The 24085-nt window shown below is 38.7% G+C and overlaps 1 protein-coding gene across 5 annotated transcripts in view; it reads right to left on the reverse strand.

Annotated features, from left to right (window-relative positions):
* The window catches only part of KCNQ (KCNQ potassium channel), a 411920-nt gene extending 388794 nt beyond the window's left edge, over window positions 1–23126 (reverse strand). For all 5 annotated transcript variants that reach the window (XM_087350439.1, XM_087350438.1, XM_087350436.1 and 2 more), the window contains exon 1: window positions 22448–23126. The gene's annotated coding sequence lies outside the window, so the exon portion shown is untranslated. The remainder of the gene's footprint in view (window positions 1–22447) is intronic.
* Between the last annotated feature and the right edge of the window lie 959 nt (window positions 23127–24085).

Here is a 24085-nt window from a genome sequence, read left to right on the forward strand (position 1 = left end):
GAATGATGTATGAAGATCATAAAATGACAGTTTTCCGAAATTCCCTGATGTTGTGTTACCCCGGAATGTTATAATAAAGAATTGAATTATTATTATTATTATCCCATCTATTCACCACTTTATGGGGTATGTACTTCCATGTATCCGAAACAGATCTTGTCCCTAAGGTACATAGGGCAGCAGCTATTCCGGGATCCATATTGTTTTTAGCAAGTGCCACATGTATTATATAATTTAATTATTATTAAAACATTTGTTATTGTATTTTTGTTGTTTCTGCTACTACTCTTAACCTTAGATTTCACGACTTTCGAGTGTGAGTATTAACCAACGGTTCGGCAGACTTTGTAGTTTCCATCTTTAGGGTCAAGTTCTAGAAGTCTTATATAGAGCATGCAGTGAATGACGAGATAAATTCGCTGGTGCTGATTGATGGAGCAAAGGAGCTGGCTGCTATCTAATGGGAGAAGAGTATGTTGTTGGTTCCGTTTTTATCAAATTTGATTTCTTCTCCCATTTAACACACCTCGAAAAATTATTTTTTACGGTTGTATGGTCTAAACACATGTGTGTGTAAAATAATTCCATGAAATTCACTGCATTAGGGAAAAGACTTTACAGTACATTTTGTGTGATATAATATTGTGAGTGTCTACTGGCTGTGACAGAGAAATGACACTACAGAGTTCAATGTGTGAGAGATAATATTGTAATAGTTCATTTCCTAAATAATATTAGAGAGTTCAGTATCATAGAGCTTACTAAGTCCCCGTTATCGCTGTCTTCTCAGTGATGCGAGCACGCCTAAAACATTTCACATTCCACATAGTCCCCGGTTCCCTCTATGAAGGAGACCTTAGCTGTTCAAGTACATTCTCTGTTATTAGAGGCCGTCGCCCGCCACAAGCGTTCGAGTTGATATTATAACGGAGCCAGTTCCATCCTGGCTAAATCCCAACAAACTACTTCATTGGGATCAATTCTTAAGGTGCCTCTGTCTGCCTAATGATCTCGTCAGTAACAGAATGAGGGCTAGAAGACTTCACCATATGCCCATGCGGCTCACGATATATTTTTACATTAAACCCCAGTGGTAAATATAAGTACCACCCACTTCAACATTTACTATGTCTGCATTTTCCCATAGAGCGTACATATCAGCTTCTTAAGAACAGCTCTGCTCCATAGAGGTCGATAATTATAAGTCTACATTATATGGAACTGCAACTGATTCCATATCAATAAAACAATATGTCAACATATATTAATGTCGCTAAAGCCACATACACCGCTGAAAGTGAACCTGAGTCAACCACTGGTCTTCATCACTTCCATAAAAATGGTCACTTTAAGAAATAAATCCCCTCATTTATTTAATTATTCCGTTGCGCGATATAGCGTCCATTGGAGTAGGCAATCAAATAATCTGAAATTAGGGCGTCGTGGCCTACTAGAAAGTATTATTCCGACAATCACCTTGAGACAATGAAGACAAGTCTCAGTCAAAAAAGCAAGTGTTTGATCGAGATTCGAAGTAAGCCCTTCCCAAATACAAAACTAAAATCTTTTCAGCTACACCAAACTGATCCATCATTCCTTCACAAATGTTGCTGCATGTCCGGTCAATCGCACAATCTTAGGAAACTCGTTGGCCTACGTAAATCATCATCGATCGTTGTGACCTCCTCCACGTCCCATTCATTTCATCACAGCCTAGGAACCAGAACAAAACAGTGCAAAAGTAAATATTTGGATGAATGGATGGCACATTGTTTGTGAGCGCTCTGTATCATCAGAAACCGCAAGCAGTAAGGTTTACTTTTCTTTGCAGCACGGACATCAATCGGTACTCACTCAGCTGAGTCAGTAAACTTCGACCAGTAAAGGTCAGTGCAGTAAACCACGCTCATAACAAACTCTCAAGGGACCTGAACACACTATCATTTCAGACAAGTTTCTACTTAACATGCGCTGGAGCATCAAACTGCAGAGACTAAACCACAGACCACAGTTCTATTCCCGGCAGGGACACAGATTTTTCCCTTCGTCACTGCGTCGTCACCTTCCCTGGTCCTGGGGTGCACCCAACCTCCGATCCAACTGCTATCAGCGCTACATTCGAGACAAAACAGCGGCCGGGGCATGAATTTGCCAACTCCTGTCCAGTTTGTTCCAAGGTTAAGAAAGTGTGGAGCTACACCTCCACTCTCCAAATATTGACGGTGATGTGCCTGATTAAGCACAGGGGTAACTTCGCCTTTTTTTAGTCAAGTAGACGTTCATTCCAAAATACGGAATTAAGCGATTAATATGTGAGATTTAATGTCGGTGAATATTTTATTGCAATAACCGCCTAAAAGTCTACACCGCGTCACAAACGAGACAACCAAAATCGACATGAGGCGAACGTTAATAATACAGAATCAAGCCAGAAAACCAGAAGTAGTAAGGATTTTAAAACTTCAGGATTCGCCGTCTGATAAGTATGTCTCACAAACTAAAAACGAGTTTACAGTCACTTCACAGACATAACTTTTAAACATCTCTTAAAAGGAACAAAGAAACAAAATGTGTCTCGGTGATAAAAAATTTTATTCGCGCTTGTCCTGTCGACTGTCGGCCTAAATCTAAAGTTCACATGTACCTTATTGGATGAACATGCAGTTGCAACGAGATCAATATTGTCTCTCGTAAGTTTTACATTTTATTGTTTAAATCTAATCTAAACTCTTCGCCTGTCTCTGTTTTCATAGGCGATGCTCTGGAAACTGAGAAGTAGCTTCGGTAGTTTAAGTTTGGATCAGAATTGCTAAATTCGTTAACAGTGCTGAGTCACCATAAACCTCGCATTAAATCAGTCAGATGTCTGTAATGAGATTCTTCTCCGAACAAGTATATTCTTCTTCCTTAATTGTGTTTACCAAACGCAAGGACCGTTCTCAAATAAAGTAAAGTAAAGCTGTCCCACTATACGCCATGTAGGCGCTTGGGGGGAGTGGAGGTATAGCTCCTACTCATTCTTGACCTCGGCACTAGATGGGGGTGAGTGGTCAGCATCACGCCCCGGCCGTGCTTTACCCCCTGGAAAGGACCCCGGTACCCATTGGATCAGGTTCTCACGGAGATGAGTATAAAAATTACTGTCTTCTGAGATGTTACGTCCTGCAGTCTGACGGCGCAACATTCCTGAAGACAGCCATCTTGAAAATATAAATTCGGGTATTAATTAAACTTGAGTAAGTGTGATTGGTTTCTGTGTACTGTGGGAATAAAATGAATGATACAATACGTTTCATTTCCCAAGCTACTTAACAGACACTTGCATTTTACAGTGTGTTCCTTCAGAAGCTGATGGACGCTGAGTTGCCCACAAAATATTTATCCCTATATAAAGCCCGAATGTTCGTCTGGAGCGTACAAGAATCCGCCAATGGGCCCATTCCTGAGCCAGGTTAGTGCCAAAGAACACAGCCAAAGGCGCTGCCTGCTATGACGTTTTCTAAGACGCTGGACGTTTACAGTGAGAGATTATCCCTTCGCCAACCTTCAAGCAGGAGGACTGCCCCTTGTCACCCATTCACAGTGTCTGAGGCTGCAACCTAGACGTGTAAACCGATGAATGGACTTGCCAAGCAGCAAGAGGGTTTGATTAGTCTTACACATAATGACGCAACGCGAATTCAATTTTCGTTCGTATCCATCAACCAAAATTCAATTTAAATTTATCGATTCTTTAGAAAACCTGTCACTATACAAATAACAGACGTATCATACAAAAAGCGATATTAATATCAACACCTTATAATTTTTTTTAAATATTTAATAAGATGATTTCATTTCCTCGACACAATGTGTTTTAGTTGCATCGCCAATATTAGTTTATTTTGTGCATTAAGTAGTGGCATATCATGCACAACACATACAGGTGGCTCTCGTTATATGCGCCTTCTCTATCCGCGTTTTCACATTTCCTCGGTTTTATTTCTGTATTATGATAAGCATCAATATCTATTTGCGGACAAATTTTAAAGCACATTTCCTGCATCGAACTTACAACGGAATGTGATGCAGATGATAAGCTTAGCTTAAAAGAAAACTGCTCCAGTTTAACATCAAATAGAGATCGTTCCATTTTACCCGTTTCGTTGTACTTGGAAATTCGTAAGAAAGTACCCCCCCCCCCCTCCAAACCCCATATAACGAGTAGCCTTTATTACGGATATGCTACCTATTACGTCAGTTTCTTCTGAAAAAAATAATGCAGTTTGATGCAGTGGGCTACAGTGGATGTAATGGTGTGATACATGGTCCTGTAGCCGGGGTCCGATTCGTGAGAATATGAAGAGGGAAAAATGCCCCGCGTGGGCTATTTTTAAAGACGCCTCCTATGCCATAAAACTGGCAAAATAATCAGCTTTCAACCAAAATCACGATATCCGAAGGCAGTGCCCAAACCCAGTGTCTCTTTCACAATACCTCCGTCCCAACCAGCTTCACATAGCCCGTTACATATTCTGGTATATTACGTCGCTATCAGAAGCAAAGTAACCTAGTCGTCATAGCAATAAGCCTGCGCTTAGCAGCACACAACAGGAGTTTACGACTGTTTCGAGGTCTAATTCTAAACCCTTGGTGTTTAGGTGACCACCGTAAAACAGCACAAACTCAATGCCTGGTATTTGTTTGCCCGTAATATATCACGCCTAAACTAGGTCGACCAAGCCTCAGGACTTCAGGTATTACTACTTTAAAATATACGGACGCCATTTCGCGAACAGCCCCCGTAAGTCTGTTGTAATGTGAGTCTCTCGCATTTCCGACTACTTCGAAACAAAGGTCACTGTATACTGAAGGCGCCATGTAAACAGTGTTTTGTTTTCCACCTCATTTATTCTTCTGTGCCGTTTTTACTTAACAGTGTGAGTCTTGTCTCATTGTATTTATTACACATTCGAGGTATCGTATTACGTCTTCTAAAAAGAACTAGAGAGAAAGAGAAAGTAAGATAGATATACAGGAAGAGAGATCCGAGGCCACCTATATGAGGGATCAGTCATTCAAAATCATCCACATATGTAGGTTATCCACAGACACGCACGCAATTACACTGCAATTTGTACGAAACATAAATATAATCTTCTCATTGCAAGTATTAAGTGAGATAAACAGATTCTGTGCAGTCAGCCATTTGGTACTGGGAATTGCCGGGTGAAATTCGGTTGACATAAAAAAAAATTGGCGCGGAGCGTTCATGTCAACCGTGTAGGCCGTGTTAATCTGACAAACGCTTTCAAAAACTATAAACAAAGTGTTGTGTCTTCCTTTCGTGGTTCAGTGGTACTCCATGCACTGGAACACAGCAGAAATGATCAGATAAAATGCATCATTTGCCAGCTCTAGCCAGGCGTTGTTAGCCACCTAGTTTAGGCTTACGCTAGCCGAGAGTGTAACGACGCCGACACGAAATAAAGTAAATTGTCCGGTCCTACCAATTCCTAGCGCTTACCTTACTCACCGCCCTGATGATGGAGGCAGTAAGCACCTCTGAAACATAGGTAAACTTCTACCAGACTACAAGATGCAATAACCCAGAAGTCAGACATCTTCACGCTCGCCGCCGAGAGAACATGAAATCTCACAACAACCAGATTGCTGCACTGCGTAACTTATTCCCAGTTAAATGGTAAAATGCGCTAAAAATAGCAGTGAAGGAAACGTCAGAGAGTGAAAACCAATTGTCTGATCTAATGAACGAAATCCTGGTGTGGAAGTTGACAGCTAAAGCCAATTGAAATGTTACATCTGGCCAGTTGTCTGTGGACGTAGATCACATCAGACATCTGAGAGCTGGAATTGCATTTTTTATATAAATTGTAACACCTACGTACTTAACTACTGTTGTTCCTTTATTGAAGACGTTGCCAAATTTACATTTATCTTCCTATTTATTACCACACACCCGTAAGATGCTACATTAAGAAACAAACACGTGACATAAACTTCTTTTCCTGTTTTACGTTTCAAGGTGCTTCTGATGTTAAAGGAACGTACGTAACTCGGTATGAAACAAGATTTTCTCTCCTCACTACAGATACAACACACATGCAAATGGTAAAACCTCACACACGCCATGTATTATTCACGATCCTTTGTTCCGAAATGTAAACACGTAAATATATAAGATGGCCTAAAGTAGACATGCGCCCTTATCTGAGTTTTCACACTATTATACGACTGAGAGGCATAAAAATTCGTCCCCATAAGCTAGCCCGTTGAGACTCCAGTCTGATCTACCCCTCTCTTTTTAAGTCTTCCTACTTTTACGTCTTCTTGGTCTATACAACATTGCAGAACTCTCCCTGGTAGCCAGTCTTCCTGCATGTACGTACGTGTTCTGGACATTTTATTTTCTATCGTCAACTGTCTCTATAATGCTGTACATAAGTAAGTGTAAAGCTGTGCTGCTGCATGCCATGAAGGCGCTTTGGCAGAGAGGATGATACGAGGTGCGATCGGAAAGTTTCAAGACTGCGCCTATAAAACCCGTACACTTATCTCAGGTATTAAATTCATCCATCACCCTCGAAGTAGTTCCCCTGGGAGTGAACACAACGATCCCAGCGCCGCTGCCAAGCCTGAAAGCATCCCTGGAAATCTTTCTTTGTCAGCCTGTCAAGCACCATCTGCGATTCTGCCTGAATCTCTTCTATCGTCTCAAATCTCCTTCCCTTTAGCTGAATTTTCATCTTTGGGAAGAGGAAGAAGTCACACGGAGCTTAGAAAGGAAGTTGGGGTCGGTTCTTGAAAGATCTTTGAGCTTCTGACAAACGAGAAGTCGATTCTGCTTCTGGTCCTCAGACAGGATGCGTCGCATGTGGAGTTCTTCCTTTAGAATCAGCTGACAGGTCCCATAGCCTATCCCAACAATGTCGCACAAGTCGTTGATGGTACGACGTCGATCTTCGTGAATGGCCTGCCGAATCTTCGTAACATTTTTGGGCGTTGTGCTCGAAGATGGTCGTCCAGAACGCTCGTCATCATCGACAGAGGTTCGGCCATTTTTAAAACGTGAATGCCACACAAAAGTTTGTGCACGACCCATTGCGGACTCCCCAAATGCTTGCTTTAGCATTTCATAGGTTTCCGTAGCCGTTTTGGCGAGTCTTTGGCAAAATTTGATGCACACGCCATTCCGAAATCGCAGGAGGGTCGGTGTAATGCACTACCAAAACGCCCGTAACTAAAAAACAAATGCTAATTCGATGATGCCGGCTGGCACACTGATTCACTATGAATGTAGGTCGCACCCCCAGCGGCAGAAGCTCGTACTACATCCGGTTCGCCCTCTATTGACAGTCTTGAAACTTTCCGATCGCACCTCGTATAGCTCCTACTCATTCTTAACCTCGGTACTGTCTGGGGACGGGGGGGGGGGGGGGGTCGGCGTCGCATATACATTACCTAAGTTCTGTCAAATTTTTATTTCTCAGCTTGTCTAATCTTTTTACAACGAATATTTATCTCAGTAATACCGTTTCTGTTACTGTAGACTGCTGTTATCCGACAAAACAGTGTAGAACAAAGGAAATATCTGTTATGTTACGCAACAGTAATCAGCTGTTCAATAGGTTCTGTGTTATTTCTGGTAACATAACATTTCTGTGTGATTACATGGGCTTACTAGCGTTGAATGGAAGCTTTTACAGATTACAGATGAATTTTTATATGAAGTCAGGGGCTCAACTTCGGACATTCTTAAACTTGTGTATGTTACGAAAATGGGTCAGCATTCAATTGGAACATAACAATCAAAGAATTTCAGGGCGGGAAGGAATATCGACTAAGACTGGGTGTGATACGTCACATCAAAATGGAAGAGAGACCGATGACGCAACACCCAACAGCTGGTGAGGAGGTAGTCGATGTCGGAACAAAATGAAATCGAAAAGTGGACGCTGTTGTCACCAGCGGAAAGTAAGCTGGAGTTAAGGAGAAGTAAAATCTGTGTAGTCGACTGATGTCAATTAAGGTCCCTAGGCAGCAAGGATCTCTGAAACGTCGGTAAACTTCTACCAAACTACACGGCGTACAACCCAGAAGACAGCCATCTTCAGACTCACCGCCGTGAAAACCTCAAATCCTGCCTTGAGACAATAGCGTTTTAGCCTGGGGATCGATGAGCGCTGAAGAGGCACGGTCCATCAATACTGAGGTATTATGAACTAAAGTAAATAATAAGGATTGTGTATGCTTACTTAAAAGAAATTGTGATTTTGTACCTGATTTAAAACCTGAAATATCAACTTACATACTAGCTACATCAAGGCAAGACACAAGATCTCAAAATTCGGGAGGAGCCCTGCAGGATTAAAAGTGTACGTCAAGAACAGTTTTATTAAGAAATTTTCTTAAATTTAAACACGAATGAAGGAAATAATATGGCTAGAAGAAAACTGTAAGACAAGCCCAAGTACGGAAGTATGTGCGAGTTGTATTTTTAAGGCAACACAGAATTTGAAGTGATAAACCCTTTCATATTTCGTATTCATGAGATCCCGGCTTCAATTCTAGGACCTTACTGGCTGTCCTAAATGAGATTTTTATACTTTTCCTAAGCCTTCCTGGAAAATGGTAAGATAATACCTTAAAAGAGGCCACAACAGCTTCCATGTCCTTTCCAGTTCTTCGGGCATAAACGTCGCATCGTTCGAGGCTTCAACGGGCGAACGCAAGTGCGTCTTTAAACGATATGATGCGTTGTCATGCACGACGATTAGTAATACAGGTGGCAGCGGGGATCCTGTGGCTACAGCACGGATTTCCGCCTGGCGTGCCCGTGGTCAAGACTTGAATAATTCACGAGCAAAGTGGTGGGCACAGCGCATTATACTTTACGCTTTCCTTTCGCTTTCCGTCATCAGGACGCCCTGATGATGCCAGTCAATGTATGCGAGACAACACGGCGCAATATCCCAGAAGACAGGTCATCGAGATCCGCATAATCACCGCACGCCAGAGGCTGATAACACAGACCGTCGCGTGCTCGAAGCTAAACAAAGCTGCGTTAAGTTTCATTGTCGATGCTTTAAGCTTCCTCTAGATTGCACCGATGTTTGGCAATTGGCGTTCTGCTTTGACAGTGAAACTTATTGTTAACGACGGGGAATTTAACTGGAATAAAAACACGGCAATAGAGTATGTCACAGCAATAATAAAATGCCTTTTAATAAGTCACAGTGTTTGGGGGGTAATCGAATTAAGAATAAGAAGCTAGAGAGACCACTTAACATGGGTAACTATGAAATTCATACAAAATTTTAGTCGAAAAATCTGCATGGGGAGAAAACACTTGGGAGAAGTGGGAGTAGATGAGAGGATACAATTAAAAACGTATCTTAAATAAATGGGTTGCGATGTTATAAACTGGTTTCGAGTGGCTTATAATAGAGCCGAGTTCTTGTGAACACGATAATAAACCTTCGGATACCATAAATGGCGGAGAATTTTACTAACTTAAAAACTAAGATCTTGTACAAAAGACAGCGTCGTCATCCTCGCCGTCGTGAAAACCTCAAATCTTCTTAACTTGAGCCTATTAATACCTCTTCTGAAGCAGGCGTAGTGACGTGCTCTGTATATTAACTTAAAATTATTTAATACTGTACTTAGCGGCAAGTTTAAATGAATTTTCTGCATTGTTGAAATCTTATTTCGCTTTTAAGTAAAATAAGTCACGATCGATAAGCGTTCAAATGAAAAACATCCGCCCGAGAAAGTAAATTCTAGTAAAATAAATACTTGTGCGTTTTACAGGAATACAGCTACATCGGATAATGCATTTTACAGAGAAACATTATTAGCCTGTACGTTAAAACAAAAGAGCGGAATTGAATTAGTTATGCTGTTTTGAAAAATTGTCGTCAGCGCTCTAATGGAAAGGGCATTCATATCCTACAGAGTCCACGGGCGCATGTACTAAGCTAGTAGTCGTGTTTAATTAAAAAATATCCATTAATGCCTTATTTTACTTTTATTTCCATGCGGGCGCAAACTTAAATTGTTTATACGAATTTAGGTCTGCAAGGGACAACATTTTGACACCAGATGTTTCAAGTTTCGAAATTCAGGTAAATACAATTGCGCTTCTGAGCACAACGAATGTGTATTAACGACAATTGTTTTAAACTGTTTATGTGAATTTAAAAAGGCAAACGTCAAGCTTGGTGACACAGACAAACAACTTTTACAATAGACACGATTTCAATTTCAGAATTTCAAAATTGTAAATAAATAGTGCGGAGATGGAAAAGTAGTCGTGGTCTATTTTAAGGCAATTTGCATGTTAGGTGTGGATAAGTTACGTTGGGTGAGGTTGGATTCGGCTGGGGTCGTCTGGGATTCGCACAGTTCGGCTGTGTTTGGTTTGGTTGGGTTGATTTCGGTTGAGTTGGGTTATGAAATGCTGGGTTAATTTAGGTTGGGTTAGTTTTGCCTTCCTGTCGTTTAGTTACGTTAGATTTCGTTTTAAGTTTTATCTTGATTTCTTTGTTTTGCTATGTTTTCTTTTTTTTTTGCTTTAAAGTTAGGTTAGGTTAGGTTACTTTAGGTTAAATTAGGTTAGGTTGTGTTAAATTGGATTATGTTTGACTGGGTTTTGTCTGGGATGGGTTGAATCGGGATGGGTTTGTTGAGTTACGTTAACTGCGTTATTTTACGTTGGGTTAGTTTGGATTAGTCTGTGTGAATCCCTGTGAATCCGACTTAATCAATGTTGATCCGTGTTGATACATACCATTAATGTAATGATTACATTAATTCACGGTAATTCGCGTTATTTCATATTAATCTTCTGTAACCCGCGTTAATCCGCGTTGTTTTGTGTTAATTTGCATTAATCCATGCTGGATTGGTTTTTCTGGGACGAGTGTCTGTCCCGCTCGAAACGTTTTCTTTGTTTCTCTGCATCAACTTTGCGTGTGAAGACAAGGATTTTACTATGGGTTGATCTCAAATTGACAGATCCTTAACGATTAACAGAAGATGGTCAAGGACGCAGAGTCAAGTGCAGTCTCTAATAGGGACACGGGGCGGCCGTGTTTAGCTCTGCTTCGACGTCAATATATCTCATATTAGAACTTATCTTTATAGTGTGTATCATAAAAACGTCATAAATATTTTCAAAGAAAAAAGTTGTGTATAAAGAGAAGCAAGCAAGAATTTACACTTTTCAGTTTGTCTTAGCAAGTAAAACTATTCTAAATTCTTCTCAGGCTTTACAAAACTTTTGTATTGTTTCTTTTTTTAATTTATGTTCCAGTAAAACGTGTTCTGGTAATCAAGTACTTGTGCGTCTTAAAATATTATTTTAGACTGACTACCAAATTCTCTTGCACCCAGGTTCTTTCCAGTTTATTGTTAGAGTAAAACTCTTGTACCCGCCCAATTGATTTTATTTGGGGACTATCTTAACATTCCATAGGTGTTACAAATTAGTTCAAGATTGTAGTAGTTACAACCCCTATTTCATTTCAGACAAATACCCAAAGAGAATATCTGAGGTACATGTTATCCTCTGATGTTTCATGTATTTCCTCAGCCTCTCCATACAAATATTGGGATAGTTCCTAAATGCGCTGCAGCCGTAAGCACCCTGTCTTTTTCATTTTACGTCGCAAATCTTTGGAAGCTTCTCGTGTGCCTTCGTATATGAAGACGGTTTCACGAACTCGAGCCAAAAGCACAGCGTCAACCGGAGACACGTGCTCGTGCGGTTGGCTTCAGTGTCGGTAGCGTAGCTGTCTGTACACACCCGGCAACTCGGCAAAACAAGAATAAGCAGGAGAGAAACGGATTTTTGTCCAATGGAAGTCTGGAAAGATAACAATTTCATAACGATATGCAGAGATTATATGTTCAACTACGGAAATATACAGAAATAATTATTGGCGAACAGAAAAAAGATATGAAGGGAGGTTATGCTAACTTGAAAAACACGCATGGCTTTCGGTGAAAAATTTTTAGGGCTTGTTTCTGCAGTATGAGTGCAGAACAACGTGTTCCTGATATCATTGATCTAATAACGTTACTAAAATTCAACAAGATATTATGTATCCTTCTATTAAACATAAACTCAATCTATAATGTACTTCTGTGGCTTTGTGTTACCGATTGTTAGCTTTCAGCTCTACCACAGCAATGCAGCACACGTCGAGAGATAACACAAAACTTACTTGCTTCTAAAGGAATGCGTGTATTTTTGGTTATATTAACAAAAGCTATAAAGATGGGAAAATATTAAAAACATAACCTCTTTCTCCCATTTACTGACTGTGCTTGTCACGTGTAACAGCACAATGCGAAACTGTCCGCATGTTAGTGACATCTTGCGAAAGTGTTATAAACTTACTATTTTTTAATTGAATAAAAATTTCCTTGGATATTATCCATCGTCTAGTAAATATAAAACGTAAAACGACGTTTCGGAGATGGGACTCTATCTCCGTCTTCAGGTTCCTACACAGTTGGGCCCACTAGATAGAGTCCCATCTCCAAAACGTCGTTTTACGTTTTATATTTACTAGACGATGGATAATATCCAAGGAAATTTTTATTCAATTGACTCTTCACCATCGTCAAGAAGTTTTAGATTTGATTTACTATTTTTTAGTTGTCTCTGGTCAATACCTGACCGTCGTGACCCCTTTCGGGGCGCTCATGCGAAAGTACCACGGTGGGTTCGCACTTCCTTCCGTTTCCAGACTGGAAGAGGAGACGCGGACAAACATCCATGCCTTGAGTGGGACTCGAACCCACGGTCGCAGCGGCAAGGCTCACGAGGACCATGCCTCAGACCGCGTGGCCACTGTGGCCGTCAAAATTACTACAACACAAACTAAAAGATCCCATATACATTCTGGTGATGTTAAGTAATAGCGAAATAGTTCGAGATATTTTATTTTGTATATCTCTTCGTGCGGAAGTCACAGATTTTTTTTTCGAGAAAACAAATTAAAAACCCCAGATACATAAGACTAATACTGGACTATTTTATAGGGTAAATAGGATACAGATTAGGGTCTCACAATATGATGGACCTCAAAAAGTAAACTTTAATTACCTATATTGTTCTAAAGCCCTTAAAACTTAATGCATGTGAGTTTCATAGTGATACTGCGTAATGCGAGAAATATTCTCATGTTTTAATGAGTGATTTTTTAACATTTTCCACGTATTCATAAAACTCTATGTGAGACTAAATCGACATTTTTATAAAACTTCTTTGAATATGTCAGTGACAACAAATGTTCGATTATGGTGCAAATAAAAAGTGGATATATTTACAGTGGAGTACCTTCCACTACTTTTTCAATTCATGTTTATCAGTATTTGGGTGTACGTTTAGGACTTTCAATATTTTTATCTACATTTTTTCCTCATAAAATAATGTTTATTTTGTCAAGTCTGACATAGCTCAGCCCCCCCACAATTTGGTACTGCATAAAATCAAATACAGCAGTTGGCAAAACTAGATAAAAATCTAGGTTACTTTAAATGAGAGGTTGGCAATACTGCATTCGGCGTGGGATAGCTGTTAATTATCGTGTCAATATTGGTAAGCTACACGTTGCGTTCTGACTAAGTCATGCAATATTTAATAACAAACTTATGTTCTTTTATATTTCAGGCCGTAGGTTCACATATGTCTCTCACATACGACAGCGTCTTTTCTTTCATTTCCTGGCAATTCTTTTGTCTGAAAATCTTCCACTGTCTCCTAACTCAATCATTCTTTCTTTCTCCTTCGTGTAATGATGTGTAAAAGGAAATGGGGTTGAACTACATCAGACGACAGAATTTCCTCAATATAACATAGCAAATTAACGCTTCAACAGCATTTTGCGGTATCTAGCTACGTCTCATAAAACTTCAGTAATTTCCTCTCGGAGATCAGACCAATTTAACGCAGTCGGAACTTGGTTAATGAGGGCGGCTGAAATCATATTCCACCAGCAATGCGCCCATTTATTTCAGCAGCGTTACCTACCGCTTGGCGGTGTGTCTACCCGTTAACGAGTAGGTTATCACGAACGGTTTCGTCTAGGTCTATTGATCGTCACGTGTGCGTGTCGCGTTTTCCCGCAGAATGGCGAAAATAATTTCTTCACGGCCACTTTTTTAAAACACAATCACCAGTAAAAAGGTTCTACATCCGACTTCACGATTTCCAAATTCGTTTAATACACAGGAAAACAAATAAATGCAAGCGAGGTAAAACTTACGGGAAATATTCTCGAAAACTTTGTAGCTTTGCTGTAAATTGCATCCTACTTTTTCTAAATAGCTCACAAATGAACTACAGTCCTCTTCCTTCTCGAGTTATAAAATATACAAAAATATAACGTTGCTTGCTATTTGCATATTTGTGTTCCTACAGAATAAATCAAGGACAATGAAATGGGCGAGGGATCCAAACACCTTTGCAGTTCATAAAGGCAGCAAATTTCTTGAGCAGCGGAGTATCAGCTTTTCAGATAAAATCCTCCTTTCGCGGAATGTATCTGATTTAAATATTGCAGATTAGTTAATTGCGTTTCAACTGATAGTTTCCATAAGTTCTCTTACGTAGCCCATTACATAATTCGAGCTACAAGAAACGTATATTCAAACAATCTTTCATCTCAAATTCAACAGCTGCTTCTCTTTCAGTCCAGTCTGATGTTATAACACGACGCGCGTCGCTTATGTAAGCGTCATACATGAAACATCGCCACCACTAGGAATGGCTTGCTACGTTTTTCCAATTCCCTCTTGTCTACATGTTCTCACAATGTCCTACAGATTTGCAGAAAAACAAGACTTGGGAGATCTGTCTTTCTTTTATTCTTTGTGGCTTTATACACTGCTTTGGCTTCAATAATCATTTATTCCAGTTGTAGACATAACCGCACTACAGACTTGGTTAAACATTTATCATATCGAAAAATAATCATAAATCCTTTCCTCTTCTACACACATACATTCACTTAAGTGAATAAAAGTTGTTGGCTTATGTAACATCTTCACTCAATTACATATTTTGGTGGTCAAAATTTTTAAAACATTTTTAAATAATCGATTAACAGAGGAGTGTGCAATATTTTTATTTCTGCAAGGCAGTATATGACTCAAAGACTATCTACTAAATGGAATAAAATTCGTACTTTAAAAAAAAACAGAAAGTTCTGGCATCCGCAATATACACGATTCAAAAGCGCACAGCTCCTGAAATGAAACAAGCGTTTCTTCACTTAGTATTAACGTAAAACTTGCATTTAGCTATTCCATTAACATGTTTATTTCTGGAGTGTGTGGTCACATTTAAACTCGCACATTTATATACAATTTCTTACAATTCCAGGAACATTACGGGAAAATGTTCTCCATACAAATAATTATTGATCTCCGGTCTTTACTGTTCCGACAGCAGGTACAAATGTATTGATTGGTATTTCACGTTCTCACGGCTGTGAAAATATCGACGTTCATCTTCTGGGTTGTGACCCCTTGTGGACTTGTAGGTGGGTATCAACATTTCGGAGGAACAAGGACCTACTGGCTCCATTTACAGAGCTCTTTTTGAACACTAAAAATGGGAAGCAAGCGCCCTGTTCCAAAACACCCTAAATAGATCCCTTAATGTTCCACACCATAAAAAACAGTAGATAAAATTACATTGTTTTATATTTTAATAGTAACGTTTCTAGATAGCAGATGGAAAAACAAAATATTCTGGACTGTGCAGTATTGGACATTTGGTCAATTCCAAAGTTTTCTCGTGAATGCAATTCTAATTTATTATCGTTGTTCCCATTTATTTTAATTTTATCATATGCTTTAAGGACTTATTTAGCTACCTTCATATAATCATTTGTTATAGTCTGGCGAAGAGACGTGAAGAAATACTGTAACTGGTTCTCCTTGAGTTTACTTCTACAACAATTTCATTACTAGCGTCTAACACAGTCTCTGTTTTTTCATGATATTTATAATTTCACCCAAGAAACTAGCATCATTAGCACAGACCAGAGGCCTCTGTGATTCAATTACACTCCGTTGTAAGATGGCTGTCGTTTGGGTAGATGCACCGTGTAGTTTGGTGGACGTTTCATAACTTTTCAGGGGTGCTTTCTGCCTTCATCGTAAGTGCGACGAGTTTAAGCTTCTACCAGACTACACGGTGCCTCAACCCAGAAGCCAACCGTCTGCATAATCACTACTGTGAGAGCCTAAATTCTCACTATACTCCTCTGTTTCCTTGGGCATTCCAGAGAAACAATGCTATATTGACCTATACTAACAAAAACCAAATTTAATCTATATCTTTTAATGTGAACACCATATAAATTATTTCATCGATTACGTCAGCTAGATTTAGAGATAAAATATAGGAACGGACAGACGAACATACATCGCCTGCCAGTGTCTGTTGTATAGACGGCATTGTAAGCGCACAATGATAGTCTACAATTACCTGCACACAGGTAAGGCAGTACTAATGGCGACGTGTCCTAAAATTTCAATAAACGGCATGCACTAACTTCCGGAATGGGTCAATACGTCGAAGCGCTCCCTCGCCAGCCAAACCTTCTGTCTGGCTACGCACGTTACGTTCGTAAAGATTTGACTTCACATTTAATTAATTATTCTTGTCCGTCTATTCACAATTTAAAATTTAAAATTAAGATAATTAAAATATCATGACATGTCGTAAGAAAAATATGTTCTAACTGTAAATCGAATGTTTCGATAAGGAACATCACATATTTTAATTATCTTAATTTTAAATTGTGAATAGACGGACAAGAATAATTAATTAAATATATATCTTCACAATATGACGCAACTATACCAACTTATGAATTGACTTCACATGTCAATTAATTTAAAAGAGGATATCCACATTTCAGATACTTCAAACAAAGAAAACTGGTGTTAATGATAATGTCAGCTAATTTCTTACACAACACACACAATATAATAATAAAAGTGTGGTAAATAACATAAACACGAACTGCATGTATATGCATATTCGTACAACACACACATACTCCTTACAGCAGAGTCCTTCTTGAGAAGCCTGTAGTTAACCTAGTTAAGAAATTACCCGCCTTCTATCGAAATCGAGCCGCAGTGGTCCCCTGTACTGAATCACGTGATTCAGTTAACTTCCACCTTATTAATGTTATCCTCCCATCTACGTCTATGCCTTGCAAGTAGCCTCTTCCCTTCGGGTGTCCCGACAAACAAGCATGAATTTATCATGTGCTGCCAAATCTCATCCTTCTTGATTTGAGCAACCTCATAATGTTTGGTGAAAAGTACAAACTATGAAATTATTCAGTAAGCAATTTTCTCAGCATTTTCTTGTTTCATAACGGAAATTAAATGAGCTCAGTTAATGAGAGCGTTAACCCGTGCTACAACGTGACTAGATCTCAGGATGTGGAACATACTGTGTATCCTTTAGAATTTCCATTATCAAAATTCAGTGAGGGGCTTGAGAGATGTATATAAAACAATTAGTCGGGTAAACTTAAGTGAAAATACCGCTTAAGAACTCTGGACGTGGATTGAATTACTGTATTAAAATTTATGTTTTAAATATGTGACTGTGAGTGAGTGTGTGGTCGGAATTTAAATTAATTAAAATCGGGTCTGTGTCGGTGGGCTATTGTGAAAATGTTAATAACCCTTCGAGTGTCATAACAGTGGGGTATGTCTTGACCGGCTTAGTGACTATCAACTTCTGGAATGAACGAGTTAATTAGTTGATTTGTTAGTTAATTAGCATATTTTTCACACTTTCGTTTCATTATTATATCAGGATTTTTTCTACTGGGTGTCTAGAGTAATCAGAACAAGTGAAGATTAAACTAATTTTGGCATTGAATGTTTATTACTGAATCTCTGCCCGCGCAATTGTATTTATGACATTTATGGGTCTAAATCTTTAATTTTTAAGTTTACTCAAACGCCACATACAGAGAAAATAAGATGTTCAGATTATCATCATTACTACTACGTCGTATCGTTGTGTGAGCTTCTGAATCGAAATTATACTACAAAGCCTGAAACATAATTCAGTGGCCTATTCTAAGTCAGAGACAATGCTTCTTGGTTTCGCCAACAGCTGTATGGCATAACGTAATTAAAACTGGACGATTTTCTTTATCTCACAAACACAACAAAGAAGACAGAGGTTTCTAGACCTCCGACACATCCAAACTCATTCATCCAACTTAGAACTTTAATCGAAGAAAATCACTCAACGTGGTTCATATCCGAGACAGACAATTTTAGGGGCGTTTGAAAATCGGTTACTTTTATCATATCCGTTTGGTTGTCGTATTTAAGATCGAGTCCAGCAATTTTTATTTCGATTCAGTTTAGTTCATTAAGTTACGACCATTTAAATTTTGTTTTTTACCAATTATTAATCGTATCATTATTCGAAGCTACATGCCACTCCTACAGAGTGAGCTACTGACAAATAATTGACTTCGAAGATTTTGGCAGATTTTGATTTACATTTTGTATCTTATATGCGTCATGTTTGTGTTTGATTAAATATATTTATTTGTACAGTCTATACGGTATTACCCGTCGAAACATGTCGTTTTAATAAAAGCGCTAAAAAATATAATGTAAAATCGTATTTACGATTAAGAGCGCTAATATAATATTTTACACAACAAATGTTTTAATATTACATAATTTTTACAACACTATTAAACTTCAAACGTTTGTGTATAGACTGTACAAATAAATATATTTGATTTACATGTTATATCCTAGGACATTTCCACCACAATTAATTCGAGTGTCACTCGCTACAGTTCATTTAAGAGCAACTTTACTCAACATTGTAAATAAACTTCTACGTGTATCGTACGAAAGCTTTTAATTAATTCAACATATGTAAACTCATCTTTATTATATTCCGTGTATACGTAAGTTGGTCAGATGAAAACTAAATGTGGAATAAGTTATAAAATACAAGTACAATTCATAATATTATAAAGACTTCACAATAAAGGTTTTACATAATGCAGTGTTGTTATAAGTAAGTTCACTAACATAATAAGCACTTGTATTACAATGTTTTTCGTTAGCTAGACCTCAACACACAAGCTTACTTTGTTCTCTCTAGGTGAAACCCATAGTAACCCAGATAAAAATTGATAGTGGAACCACAGTTCCGGAGAATTTGACGTAAATACGTCTATACGGAAAGGAAGTTTATATATTGGCTTTATTCTAAATATTTCCTTTATACATGCTTTACAATTGAGTAAAGTTTGATTAAGACTTTGCTTATTTAACTTGAATTAGTTACGCTTAAGATGGGTCTGTGGTAGCTGAATGTAATGTAAAGTAATGTAAAGTAATGTAATGTAATGTAATGTAAGGTAATGTTTTATAGGTAACAACAATGCCGAGTAAACAGATGACGTTTCCTAGGTAACAACAATGCCGAGTAAACACGACATTTCCTAGGTAACCAGGTTACACTTTTTCGTTTCCCATTTTCGTTCCACTTTTTTGCCGAATGACCCTTCCTTATAGACGTATTTACGTCAAAAAATATAATCTGAATTGGACAGAGTTGTTATTATAACCTACAATCGTTTTCCTGCAGGGTTTTCCCTCAGCTCCTAACAATTTCTCCATTACTCAGTCATCACATATCAGGCTCCGTCATCTACTCACGCGTGAGTCGCGAATAATCAGTAAAACAGGGTAGAATTTCTGCCCACTGCATTCGACCAACCAAACCGCCTGGCTATCAGTTTCCTTCACGAATAAACAGTCGTGGCTGAAAAATATACAACGAAGACTAAGACCACGCATCATATAAAGTTTGCTTTTTATGCTCGCACATGCTGACACCTGACAAATAAATTATTTATTTACACGACTTCTAAAGAAATATAACAATTACTGACTCATTCCTACAGTCATCTGTCCCTGAACTTTGCTCCTGTGTAATATAATCACAACTTCACGTTGCTTTCGATGGTCCCGGAAATAGAGAAACTGCGCCAGGGGCTCGCTAGTCGATGTCTTGCTATAAAATAACGAGTGGCTGTTCAGGGAACGGAATGGTGTGCAACTGACGGTCCTCGGGTCGAATCCGGCCTTAGATCATAATCATTTCTGAGATTTTGGGTTTTATTTCCACCAAAGCAGACCTTATGAGACACTTTAGCCAGTCACTTAACTTGACTTTTAATCCGTCTGTAGGTAATTAGAAAAGTTCAAAAAAAGAAGTCTATTTGCGTTCGTATTTGGTTATAGTTTTTCATTTCTAGAAGTATGAATTCGTAACAAATCGGATTAGTCGAGAGAAAGATAGGGCGAGCTTGCCAAATGCTGGTGGGTCAGATGGGCGGAACATGTAGTATGCATTGGGGAGATGAAAATGCGTACATTTTGTCTCAGAATTTTAAGGAAAGGGGCCATTTGGATAACCTATGTTTAATGCGAGTTTAAAATTAAAACAGACGTTAAATAAATAAAAATATTTGAGGATGTGAATTAGATTCAAATGGCTCAGGACAAGGTCCTTATGGTTAGTGTTACAAAATGCAAAAATTATCATTGTAAAAGGGCGGAGTTAGAATTTAACAACATGGGTAATATGAAGTTCTCAGGTACTAGTGCCGCTTTTATGGAAATAATTTTGTACTCTTTCACGTAGATCCACAAATCAGTTTATGTTTTTTACTTAGACATAATACTGGTCTCTTCATCTGTAATTTCTGAAACAGAATTTATCATACGAAAATGGCAATATTTTGTCGCCCCAGAATTCAACTTAGTTGCCTTTAGATTTAATCATTATAACTGACCCAATTAAACCAAGAGAAATTAATAATTTTAACAAACATTTTTATCATGTGTATATTTTGTTGTATTTCACCTATTCACTCACTCTTGGCCCCATTATGCATAATGTTTTAAAATCGTCGAAATACAGGTAAGATCAACATTTTATACGCTGAATTACTACGGCTGAGCAACGCCACCTTGCATAACACTAGGCTTGCAAGTTCCATTTAGACTAGTCGTTGCAACTAATTCCTCACGCGACATTCTGTTACAACACGTAATCGCCCCTACAATAAACTCAGCGTCAACTCGAAGTTTCGCAGAAAAGAAAGCTACGCTTTCCTCTCTGATAATGTCGTAATTTTCCTTAGTCCTTCAAGGTACGTTTTGGGATAGGCCACAAACGCTTTCTACCTAATCCTTTCAAGTTCACCAAACGCTTATATCAATCGACTCTAAAGAACCAATGCAGTTTAAACAACGTCGTTAAACAACCTACGATTCATCCACTTATCCATCAATCCATAGATTTAAATTTTTTCCCAGATATAATAATTCTGACTTTCTAATTATTTTAACGCTACTGGGCTTTAGTAGGTGGCTGGTATGTTTATAATAAGAATAAAGATCCGCTTATCTTTTATTTCGAAGTCTGGGTGAACAGACACGCAGAGAAATGCACTATGTTGCAAGACGTGTACCAGCCATCTCCTAAAGGCAGTCAAATGAGTCATCCACCGAGTAGTCTTTCGATTATTCTAATTACAGGCTACAACGCAACTTGTTACAATGTCAACACGAACGCCGCGTTTTCTCACACGTCTGTAATTTATAATAATGTTATAATGTTGACGTTGCTACTTGCATTCTCACCGACAATACATCCCGGAATAAACACAACTGTATCGAAACTAACTGTAAATTTATAATCATGTTGTCTGTGTAGAGGGGCTGATAAAAATAAATCTATATTATTTGTAATGTAACCTAGTCCTGTTGTAAGATCTGTTAAATTAAATTAAATTGGCGTAACAGCCCTCTGAGAGCCAAAGCCGACTAGCTTGACTGCTGGCCTCACGTTCACATGCCTAAGCAGAGGTGAATGATCATCCAACCAGATACAGGGTGACGTGTGATCAGCACGACGAACCCCCAGCCATTGCTAGCTGTCCTGACCGGATTACGCTACTCATTGTAGCTCCCCAATTTCCTCACGATGCACCGGTCCCATACACTGGTCGAAAGCTCATGAAAAAATTTATTCTCCCCCGAGACTCGAACCATCGCGCATTCCGTATCGCCGGTCCGAAGCATGATGCCTCAGACCGCGCGGCTACGGCGCGGGACGTTGTATGACCTGTACCAAACGATAAACAATACCTCTGGGAAAAAACGTGTCATTTCAAGGTTGTTAAAACTTGCTTCCATCGAGTAAATTAGTACAGGCCTATATTGAAATATACACTCACACATAAAACTAACTGAAAAACCTGAAAAAGTTCCAAAACGTAAAACATTTTGCATTTATCCATTAGACAAGGGTCTTAGTTTATCGTAATGATGGTTATTTACTCACCACTGATGAAATTCGAAGTCTCCGAGCATCATCTTGCTGATTTTCTTGTGATTAGATAAGCCTCGCCCACTGAATATTAACCATTCGAGTTCCAGCTCCCGTAAAATTTAAAAATAACATTCATCTTCCTAGATGTAATTGTATAATAAACTCACTTCATTTCACTTACAAATATAAATTAAAAATTTAGTGGACGAAGGAACAAACTTTTCACTTGTCACGTTTCTGGCCCCATATATCTTACCAATTCGACCAGTCGCCTGCAAATCGCTTGTCGAAGAAAAGTTTCTCTATATTGTTTGTATTTTACCCTTTAACTATACACACGACATATATGCATTTTAGGAGCGTGACTTCCAATGAAAACATGATAACAGTTTTTCGGGAATTCGTACACGATTCGTTTTCTGATGTTTTCACTTCTAATCGCCCTTCCCGCCACGCAGTTTATCAACACTTCATTCAAACATTCTATTCCATCAAAAATCACACACGCTTAATAATATTTATCAACAATAATTCAGAGCACTATTGTACCTGTAATAAAAGTCACAAATAATAAGCTGGTAAGTTATTTCTCCACCATTCTGTGATTGAGATGGAGTCGTAATGATCACAATACGGAAACAAAAACGAAACGGCGCGCACAAAACAACTACTTACCGGCTTGCCCCGCCAATGGCTTGGCGCGTACTAAAAGGGAGCACGCAGACTCTACCAATGCTGACTGTCCCACCCCCACCCTCCACAACCCAGAAGCTAACTAAATCGGCGTAAACTTTCCCACCCACAATTCCTGATAATTTAAACATTTTAAATTAAAGTAAACACTGCGTGCATTTATGAAGTCAATGGGACCGAAAGCAGTGGCTAGGAGCATATAACATGCTATCAACAAAAACTCGTGAATTGTAATGCAGTTTTCTCATAATTATTGGTAAATAATACAATTTCACAGGTAGGTAGTTGATCTACGTACTTGGAGCACAGTCCTTGAAAAGCAAACTTTTTCGCTCAGCTGACCAAGAAGTTCTCCGCCTTTTACCGTCTTCACAAGAGCCACCTATTGGACCATACATTGAGTCAAAGGAATCCAGCCCTGCCCTTTTTAAGATTCATTTAGTATTATCCTTCCAGCTACTTCTAGGTCTCCTAAATTCTCTTTAACCTTTGATTTTTCTTGTACAATTCTGTTTATTTTATTTTGGTACCACCACACCCACTGTACGCAAGCCCGCTTTATTCAAATTATACATGCACATCATGGCTTCACCTTCATTATCGTCAATTCCGTACCTAATGTACGAAAAACACCACCAGAAAGGATGTGCCAATTTACGTATGAGCAATTTAAATATGCGGTGACATATTCAAAATATGCACGACCCTGTGCTTCGTAAAGCTAGTTTTATCTAGTTTAAAATATTTGTTATAGTCTAATAACATTTCGAAGTAAGGCAGTGTACTGGTAATGCTTAGGCTTGTATGCTGTAGGTACCAGATTTGAGTCTCCCCAGCGTTACTAAGTATCAACACTGACTCGATCTTACTCAGTCTCATCAGAAATTCAGTTTAATTCACATCACATATGTTTTGCATTTATTGTTTCTGTTCTGATTTGCATTCATTTTTTCAAGC

Source organism: Zootermopsis nevadensis, unplaced genomic scaffold (assembly GCF_977971745.1).
Source record: "Zootermopsis nevadensis isolate Lab colony 2312 unplaced genomic scaffold, Znev_1.0 Znev_ptg000017l, whole genome shotgun sequence".
In the NCBI taxonomy this organism is placed as follows: Eukaryota; Metazoa; Arthropoda; class Insecta; order Blattodea; family Termopsidae; genus Zootermopsis; species Zootermopsis nevadensis.